We start from the raw sequence: 10,051 nt of genomic DNA, 5'->3' as shown, positions 1-10,051 counted from the left end.
AAATAGCCACTTTCATGACTTACACCCTCCCAAGATTACCTTTCATATCCTCTTGAGTTGCCTGATCTCTTGCCTTTCTCGTATAGTAATTTATAGCTCCTCCACTGGCCAGCAATACAGTGCGAGTTTTACCAGAAATAGAGGAACAGCCTTAATTTAAGGCATTATCTTCCAAAGAAATGTATTTAAAGAGTACTTACTTATAAATATATTAAATATAATATAGTATAAATATGAATTAACTTACTTAGCCAGAATTCATTTATTATATAACATTGTTAAGAAAGGTCTTAGTCTGTTTTCTGTTGCTTATAATAAAATACCCGAAAACTAGGTAATTTATAAAGAAAACGAATTTACTTCTTATAGTAATGGAAGCTGAGAAATCTTAGGTCAAGGAACTGCATCTGTTGAGCACCTTCTTGCTGGTGAGGACTCTCTACAAAGTCCTAAGATAGTGCAAAGCATCACAGGGTGAAGGAGCTGAGTGTGTAAACTGAGGTATGTCTTTGTCTTCTTGTAAACCCAGCAGTCCCAATCCTATGATAACCTATTAATCCATTAACTAATTAAACCATTAATCCACTCATGAGGGCAGAACCCACATGAAAAACCACCTCTTAAAGGCCCCACCTCTCAATATTGCCACATTGGGGATTAAATTTCAACATGAGTTGTGAAGGTGACAAATATTCAAACTATAGTAGGGTCCTAAAGAGATAAAATGCAGAACAATAGAGTTTTGATGAGGGAAGAAAATTTGGAGAGACAAAAAGGTGAAGAAGTGCTGCCCATAGAGGAAAGACTTGATTAATCACTCTAGTGCTATCTTCAGGGTAGCCACAGAATGTTGAAACTAGAGGTTTTATCTGTGATTTATTGTTTTTTTGTGGCTTTTTTTCTCCATGAGGCATGGCCCTGTCAATAATTTTCAACAAGAACCTCAGAAAAATTTGGGAAAAGTGGATTCCAAAGCTTGATAGAAGTTCAACTAAAACAAGTAGAAGTCAAAGGACAGGAATTCAGTGCCATTCTCTTAACTATTTGAAATCCCTGTCATTCAACAAGGACTGTTTCAAATCTGGCAGAAATTCCTTATAAAGCCCTATTTTTATATTCAATGTTCACTTCAGGTAAAGTCTCAGATGTTGGGCAAGCTCTTTTGTTCAGTTACTCAGCTCTCTCAGCGTTAAAGTTTTAGGAAGCCATCTAAGGGTATCAAGACCCTGATTACTTTGAAATTTGTAACTAAGAGGTTATTTCTCATATTAGTGTGATGCTAGAATTCCTAGCTATGACACAGATAGTAGGGATAGCCTCCTTTCCTCATGGATACAAATGTTCGAGGAATAGGGAACATCTTCCCAAAAGAAGAAAATCATTTAGAGGAGGCAAAAAGAAAGCCAATAAAAATTACATTTATTCATCACCTCAGCTGCTCAGACTGGCCACACTGTACTTCAATTAGGAAATAAACTCCTAAGGATTTAAGGTTTGACTTCTCAAAGGCTCAGTTTACTTCTGTATAAATTGAGCTAACATATTGCATGATCTCTAAGATCACTTCCAGCCCCAAATTTTATGATTTCATTCATACAAGTCCAGCCAATTCTAACTCCGTTATTTTCTAGGCATTGAAAAGCCAACATTTGAGTTCATCTATTTCTCCACTTTGGTAAATCAGTAATGTCCTGGATGGCCCATAATCTTCTTCTGACAGAACAAACATAATATACTCTAGTTTATGTCACTTAAGCCCTCTGTGAGTTCTTGAAGATAATTGTTTGTGACTCAGCAAAGACTGTGGTCAATTTAAGTTCTTTAGTATGAAAATTATCAAGGCCTATGCATTTAAGTTATCCAGCTGAATCAGTCATTTTCATCTGTCCCCACTTTACAGAGGCTCTCTGCTTCCCATCACATCATTGCCTGCACCCATGATGACTTCACGGCTGACATTTGTGAGGGAAGAAAGAGGTTAAAAGGTCTTTCCTGTCACTGTCATTTCTTAAGTGCTTTTCTCATCATCTGATAAAGGGTTAGTATTTTTCTCACCTTTTCCCTTTAAGTGATTTTTAATGTTTTTATAAATCTTGAGTATCTTTTATCTTGATCATGTATTGTGTGTTTCTCAACCACAGCAGAGTAGAATATTAAAGTCATTGGACACAGAATAGGGACACCTATGTTTTTGCTGGATAATCTCTATAAAGTAATTAGACTCTCTGAGCTTCATTTTCTCCCTTGTTTAATGTTAGCAGTTCAGTACGTGATCTTAAGACCCCTTCCTCTTCTTAAATCTTCTAATACTCCTTATCATTGGATTCATCTCTGTAGCATTTCCACTTATGCCTCATTGATTCATAAACATGTTATTTATATGAGTAAGTGAAGTTGTAATCATAGAATTTTAGAGTCAGAAGGTTTCCAGCAATCATATAGTCTAATTCTAATATGTAACAGATAAAGAACCAAGACCCAGAGAAAGTGAGTGACTTGTTACATAAATAGTGACATGGTTGGAACCAGAGACTGGGTTGCAAGCTCCAGTGTTTTTCCAAATTCTAATATAGTTTTTATTATTTTTATGACTGTATAGAATCTTATTCTCATGCCTTCTATGTTCTATATGAGGGAACAGGGATAAGAAATACTCCTTATCCAAAATCAGTTATTAATTTCCATTTCCACCATCTCCTAATTTGGAGGACTTAAAAGTGAGGGAAGAGGAATACAGAGCCTGGAAGATGGAATAGGGATATAAGAAGAGTGGTGCATTAGTGCTCTGGGTTCCATATTTAAATGAGAAAAGTAGAGGTAATTCTTCTAGGATTCTACCCAGCACCCAGTATCTAAAACCATAGATTTTAATATACATAGCATGTAATACAGAGTCTTAGTAAATTACTTAACTGAAAGTCACATTGGGAAAGTTCTGTTGCTAGGGGAGAAGTCTTCAGTATTTTAAACACATCTTTCTCCAGAAACTCCTTGATGACAGGGATTGAGGCACTGCGGATACAAAGGGACATAATGAGAGATCCCAGCCTAGAGAGGGAGATAGATAAATTTATGAGTACAATGCAGACTGCTCTGTTCTGCGGGTGTATGTAACACAGTAAGGAGTAATACTTAACTGCATCTTGGATGGGTACAGGTTGAGAATAAGAGTGTTCCATAAACAGGAGACAGCACTCAGGAATGTAGATTATTATTAAATGACCTGCATCTTTTGAAATTCTCTCTGGCCATGAAGCTAGTGGAGACAAGAGGATAACCATGATAGGCCACAGGGAATTAATGAGGGCTTTCATGCTATGTAACTACACAATTGTATTTTTCTAAAAAAAAAAAAAAAAAAGCACTCTAATAGTTGTATTAAGGAATAGTTAGCTAACTGGGAACCAGAGGATGAGGGGTACAGAGTGGGTAGCGTGCTAAACTATAAACAGGAACTGGTTAAAAAGTCATTGTAGCTGTCATGCTACAATGATCTTAAGACCTCTTCCTCTTCTTTAAATGTCTTCTAACACTCCTTATCATTGGATTCATCTCTGTAGCATTTCCACTTATGCCTCATTGATTCATAAACATGTTATTTATATGAGTAAGTGAAGTTGTAATCATAGAATTTTAGAGTCAGAAGGTTTCCAGCAATCATATAGTCTAATTCTAATATGTAACAGATAAAGAACCAAGACCCAGAGAAAGTGAGTGACTTGTTACATAAATAGTGACATGGTTGGAACCAGACACTGGGTTGGGGACTAACATGAACATTATGGAGAAAGATGTCAACAGAAAATAGTTAGCAGGAATTATTGGTGAAATTGAAAAAGAGTGAAAGAAGACTTTTTTTTTTTTAACATTCAATATTACTAACCCCAGACACCATGAGAATAGCATATCCACTTATATTTAAATAAAGCACAGGAAGTTTAAACCCACCCCACCAAAATTGTGCTCTTATAATCATTCCTTCAGGTTAAGGTGCTGTTATCTCTTTGCATGCAAATATCCCCAATGATTATTACATATTAAATTATAATCAGTCACTAATAAGTTTTAGGTTATTAGTTGTCATGGGGAAGCCTGACTTTGGGCTTTCAGGGATAAAACACAGGATGAAAAGTTTAATGAGGAGTAGGTTGGTTCATGGTGAGGTGCTTAAGACAGATCTCTTTGAGATTTTTCACAATAGAGGACTTTAAGCACACAGACTCAGGATTAAGGCTCAGGATATAAAGAGAAAAAACGGCCGTAGGGCATAGAGGGGAGGGAGTTAGAGGAGGAAAGGCAAAGTAGGGATGAAGAAGGCAAACAGAAAGAGGCACAGCACTCTGGAAGCATCCCTCAGCTGAATTCAGCATCTGTCAAGCTGGCACCAGCACTAATCAATGTGACAGGAAAGTGAACCTGAAGCATAAACATAGGAAATCTGTTGAGCATAGTTTTTATTTTATTTTATTTTTTTTTGAGACGGAGTCTCGCTCTGCTGCCCAGGCTGGAGTGCAGTGGCCAGATCTCAGCTCACTGCAAGCTCTGCCTCCCGGGTCCACGCCATTCTCCTGCCTCAGCCTCCCGAGTAGCTGGGACTACAGGTGCCCGCCACCTCGCCCGGCTATTTTTTTGTATTTTTTAGTAGAGACGGGGTTTCACCGTGTTAGCCAGGATGGTCTCGATCTCCTGACCTCGTGATCCGCCCGTCTCGGCCTCCCAAAGTGCTGGGATTACAGGCTTGAGCCACCGCGCCCGGCCGAGCATAGTTTTTAAATGTGGTTAATTTTAGATGTGTGGACATCCAAGAAGAGAGAAACAGACATACAGGAATGACCATGGTCTCAATAATCATCTAGGTAGGATATAATCCAGCATTGGATCCAATATTTACTTCTCTTCCTTGGAGATTATTAGATCAAACCACATCTGCTGCAGAAGAGACCACAATCTCCAAAATCCTTAGTCAATGAAGAGCTAGAATAACTGAATCTGCTAAAATGAATTTCAGCTGTTTCTTGACTCTTTTGTTTTTTCTGGGAAACTAATATTAAAGAAGAACTTAGGCTTGCCAGCTTGTAATTTTGCCAACAAAGGACATTTAAAAGAAAATTTTACCATCTATGCTTTACTTTCTTCATCATTTCATAAATAAATGGGCATCTTAATACCAAATAAAAGTAGGAAAAAAGTTTCTTACAAGAATGGGTGGTCCTTTAAATTGAATAAATTTAATGTTATGGAGATCTTATTGAGTTTCTCATTTTACCACTGACAGTTAACAACCTAGCACCTGCCAAGGAACTGTATCCAAGAATCACCTTTAAAAGATGACAAGAAGGCTCAAAGACAGGAGCGCAGCAGTTCCTGGGTCAGCTGGTGCCCTGTCAGCAGGAGGAGTCAAGGAGCATAATCTACCTTCAGGAGAGGTCAGGATCAGACTGATTAGCTGCACCATAAAGTAGCATTTATGCACAGACCAAAGGCAAACAGAATTGTTGTTCTTTTTCCATGCCCACGTTCTCTGCCAATTGAAACTGTTTCAGAATGTTATTAGATTCAGGTGTTCCTGCAGTTGTCCACTTCCTACCCTCTTAACTCCCCCTTTCCTGAGATTGTGTAGTAATGTAGGAAGCTTCTGGCATCCACAATTTTGTTTTCTTTCCGAATAGTTAGTTGCAAACTCCCTGCATGTTTCTTGTTTGTGAGCAGGTGGCCTGGCCTGCCAAAAAGAACTTAGGGTCTTGGATCTCCCCCGGAGTTTAACCAGGTTCCAAAATTGGTATCAGCCCTCCGAATATTACAGAGCCTCACGGGCACTTTCATGTTTGCACAGGGCAGACAGGTCCATAGGACAGAATGCTTCACCTCTACACCTCGTGTGTGATCCAGCAAGGATACAGCATGGCAACAGGATCCTTTTCTTTACTTTTACAAGTCACGGAAGAGATGAGAAAAGAGGAAGCAAGAGAAAGGTTCAGGCCAAGTAAGTCTTTCACAACTCAGGAGGTAGCACAGAATTCAGAAAACAACATCAAATCGCTTTTGCGAGGCTTCATTATCTGTGTTGCCTAAGCAGAGAAAGGCCACTCCTATTCAGAAAACATTTGCCGGATCTTGAGTTGGAACCTGTCCCTGTAGGAGGGATGCAAACTGGCGCTGCAAAAAGAAACTTACAAATACATGACATAGTCAGGAGCTGGAGATGCCTCAAGTTATTTATTTGACCACACAATAAAAGTGACAGGAGTTGTGTATCCTTGAACAACCTTCTCCCGGCAGAATAAAACCATGAAATGGCCTGTTTTGCTGCTAGATGTACTAAAGATTAGATAAGAAAGCAAACAGTCCCTCATGGGACACTTTAAGTTCTTTAACTGCCAAAATAAGATGCCATACTAGATCAAAAGCAGAAAGGATTCTAGAGTATCTATGAGTGCATCTCAGAAGCAGCAGTGTGATTTAAAACCAAAGCATTGGAATGGAGTTGAGTGTCAGATCAGTTTCTAGTAGAAGGATTTTGAGAAAAGGACTTCAGCATATGGTTTATAATTAAATGTACCATTTGTAGGCTTTTATTCTATCACTGTTCAGATTTCCTTGCTAATAGGCTCCAAAAACTTAGTAAATCATAGTGATCTATTAATCTGTAGGTCAGAAGAAAGCAGCAAAGTGGAATGAGAGTAAGTAGGGGTCTGGTTGCAATTCTGCCATTAACAACTTGTGTGCAATTCATCTAACTTTGCTATGTCATAGTTCCCTTGTCTGTAAACATGAGAGATATGGACTAAGGTCTTTTATAATTCTTGAAATTAACTATCTTCTGATCTTGATCTTAGCATAGCACTTTAGGTATCAGTAAAAAACCTTATGCCAATGACTATTCAATAGTAATCAGTATCACTAAGAACTGAATTAGGAAAAAGCCAAAATTAGGGAATATATGGCATACCAGTCTTTCTACAAGACCAAGACCACAATTAAAGGGATGTTGTCCATTACCAAGTGCATTTGCTGTGTCATATAAAACTACTAATTCTGGGAAGGGCAATACACGTATATTTCTAGACCACTGATATACTACTAATAGGACATAACACTCATGCATATTGTGCTGTAAGACAACTGCAAGCAGGCAAAAGATAGGAAAAATACAGTGTTCATCCACATTAGAAAATGATTATTTTCCTCATCTAAAAAAATCACCAGTCACTTCATTGAGATGCTCAGCCATCCTAATTTGACCAAACTTAATCCAACTTAGAAAATGTGTGTACATATAATACACATATTTTTATTAAAATACTTTTTTATTTACTGAAAATACAGTTCCTGAATGTATCTGTTATATGTGTCTCTAGTCAATGATGACATAAAGATGAAAAGTTTGGTTTGTTTCTATACTGACTGTATTACATTCTAAGTGGCAAACTGAGTAAGACAATAAAGACATTTTGTGATAAAGGTATGTGAGAAATCATAACCTTAACAAATATGAACAAAGTGCTTTGGCAGACCAGAGAAGTCAGGATTAATAATCCTGCTTTTTTTTAGAGGGAAGTAATCCAAGAAATTTCACAGACAACGACACCTTTGAGGTAGATCATTACACATTTGGCCTCTTTTTCAGCAAAAGCTTTTAATTAAATCTAAAGTGCAAGGCCTGTGAAGGGCAAATGCCCTTCAGACAGAAGACCATTTGCAAAGGCATGGAAAAATGAAAACGCAGTTAATAGTTGGTGTTCCCATGTGACTACATATTAGAGATCAAAAGAAAGAGGTCACAGTAAAAAAAAAAAAAAAAAAAAAAAAAAAAGGAAGACTTTTATACAATGCTAAAGGTTTTCTGTGTTACCTATAGACAATGAGAATAAGACAGACAATAAGAAAGAGTTATCAAAACTGACAGCATTTATTCATAAATGGATTAATGATGAAAAAAACTCTCTAAAAATCACCAGGAGAGCCCAAAGATCCAAGAGATTGCACAGTTCAAATTCACCTGGACCTTAGCTGCAGTTTGGCACCACTGGTGGCCATTTCTAATTGGGTTTAAATATCCATGGGGAAGATTACGGTTCCTGTGGGGAGACTGGACTTCTATGACACAGTCAATGATTCCAGTAGGTTAATGGCCCCTGCTTCCTTGACTTAATTTTTTGGGTTAGGAGAATGCTGGCAACACAGTTTCTTGCAGTTCCTGCCCTATTTTTTCTTCACTCTTCTTTTCTTTCCTTTTGGCCACCTTAAGAGACCGACTGCAGAGGGCTGGTTAGAGGATAGGAAAAGATCTCCAATCCCTTTGCGTTATTGTGACATTAATTAGTCTTAAAATTTAGATGACTACAATGGAAATGACAAGAGTATTAAAGAGTGTCTAGCATTCTCTTTCTCATCATAATATTAAGTTGGATGTGTACCTTGATAATCAGTTTGAAAAACTGATGAGGAACATGAAATGGCAAAAGTTATCGACACCTATAAAATCCACAATTTTGAGGAACAAAATTATCTATGACGTCATCCAGTGCTAATTTTTTACTTCTATGTGTTTAGCAGATAAAGAAATTGAGGCCTAGAAAGGTTCACTTCCCTTTATACACAGTTATATAGAGTATAGTAAGAATAAAGATCTGGCTAAAATTTTGTTTTACTTGAGTGATTTTCACATTTCTCTGAATGAGGTAGGTTTGGAAAATAAAGTCATCACCAAAAAATCCTTTTAACACACACACATATATATATATATATAAATAAAATGGAGGGCAGGTAGATCCGAGCCCATTCCACATTAGCACAATACAAGAATCAGACCAAGTTTCAAAAGTTTTAAACACAAATCATGTTTCCAATATTTTAAATACTCTGGTTGACTTTTTATGAAAAAGTTTTTTAAAAGTGCACATACCTTCTAATTTTATGAAATCAACCCAAACCACAATTTAGAAGTATCAAAATACAGTCTCATAACAAGCAAAAAACAAGTAAAATAGACAAACAAACAAAATCTAGACAAACAAGGACAGAAACAAAAGAATTCTCCCAGGACTTCTAACTGAAATCATATCCCAAAATAAAGAATGGGCTTAGGGCCAACTTCCAGAGCAAAGAAATTTAGATTCATTTCTGAATGCTTGGATACTTCCTTGGTCAGTGACTAAAATCTCATAAATTTAACCATGTAAGCAGCATTTTTAGCCAGTCTTCTCACTGCTAGAGCAAAATGAAAATGACAACTCCCTCCTCAATTTGAAAAATACTACTATTGCCTGGGTAGTTAAGAAGTCCCAGATACATAATTCTTTATAATAAATAACAGAAAAATATAGAGCGATATAAAAATAACTCTTAGATTAGAAAATTTTGGATAAGAAGAATGATAATATCTCTTTGCAATGTCATTTAGCAAATGCACTGAAGGTTTGTTTTTGATAGAAAGAGCAAAATCCTCACAATGAAGTAATTTTCAAGAAAAACAGTGACATCCAATGATGACCTATGAAATGACAAGGGTAGTCATGGTTAGATCTGGCACTGGGCAGGATAATAAAAGCAAAATGATGTATATCACTTTTTCAATTCTCAAAAAATCTTCATCCATCCAGATAGCAGATGTCATGAATGCCCTGTGCCATATCCCCAGTTTACCTCTGAGTTCACCTGTAGCTAAGATGGATATTTCCCATAACCATTGACAGGGAATCTTTCTGCTTTACTGCCTGAGGCCTTTCTCTGGCTCCAGGAGAATTTGTTCAGACTGTCCATGGCTCATGTGGGGATTAAATCTGGGGATTTAATGGCCCCAAGAATAACCTTCAAAGTAACGAGGAAAATGAGTCAATGGTAAATGCCTCAGATGCCTTGTCCTTCTGTGGTATAATTCTGAGGCATATTCTGCACAGTGGCGCAGAGGGTTTCCAGTAGGCTTTACCCCCAAGTGCTAACATTGGGAACTCACTCACATTCACATCCTATGGATTCTGCTCTCTTTTCTGTCTTCCCTTTCTACTCAAACTTACCGTAAGAAGCTCCTCAAAAAGGTACCTGCAGCTGG

General features: G+C 37.4%; 1 long non-coding RNA gene across 2 annotated transcripts in view; it reads right to left on the bottom strand.

Annotated features, from left to right (window-relative positions):
* Positions 1 to 906: 906 nt before the first annotated feature.
* The window catches only part of LOC103885080, a 56,795-nt gene continuing 47,650 nt past the window's right edge, over positions 907 to 10,051 (bottom strand). Inside the window, exons 4-5 of one of the 2 annotated variants that reach the window (XR_002522536.2) lie at positions 3,138 to 3,256; positions 907 to 3,012 (exon numbers count right to left, since the gene is read on the bottom strand). This is a non-coding gene — a long non-coding RNA (uncharacterized LOC103885080). Of the gene's footprint in view, positions 3,257 to 10,051 lie in introns of both variants that reach the window. The other variant, XR_002522535.2, reaches the window with a different exon arrangement.

The sequence above is a fragment of the Papio anubis genome, chromosome 5 (genome assembly GCF_008728515.1).
Source record: "Papio anubis isolate 15944 chromosome 5, Panubis1.0, whole genome shotgun sequence".
Lineage (NCBI taxonomy): Eukaryota > Metazoa > Chordata > Mammalia > Primates > Cercopithecidae > Papio > Papio anubis.
This window is presented reverse-complemented; position numbering and strand designations above follow the sequence as displayed.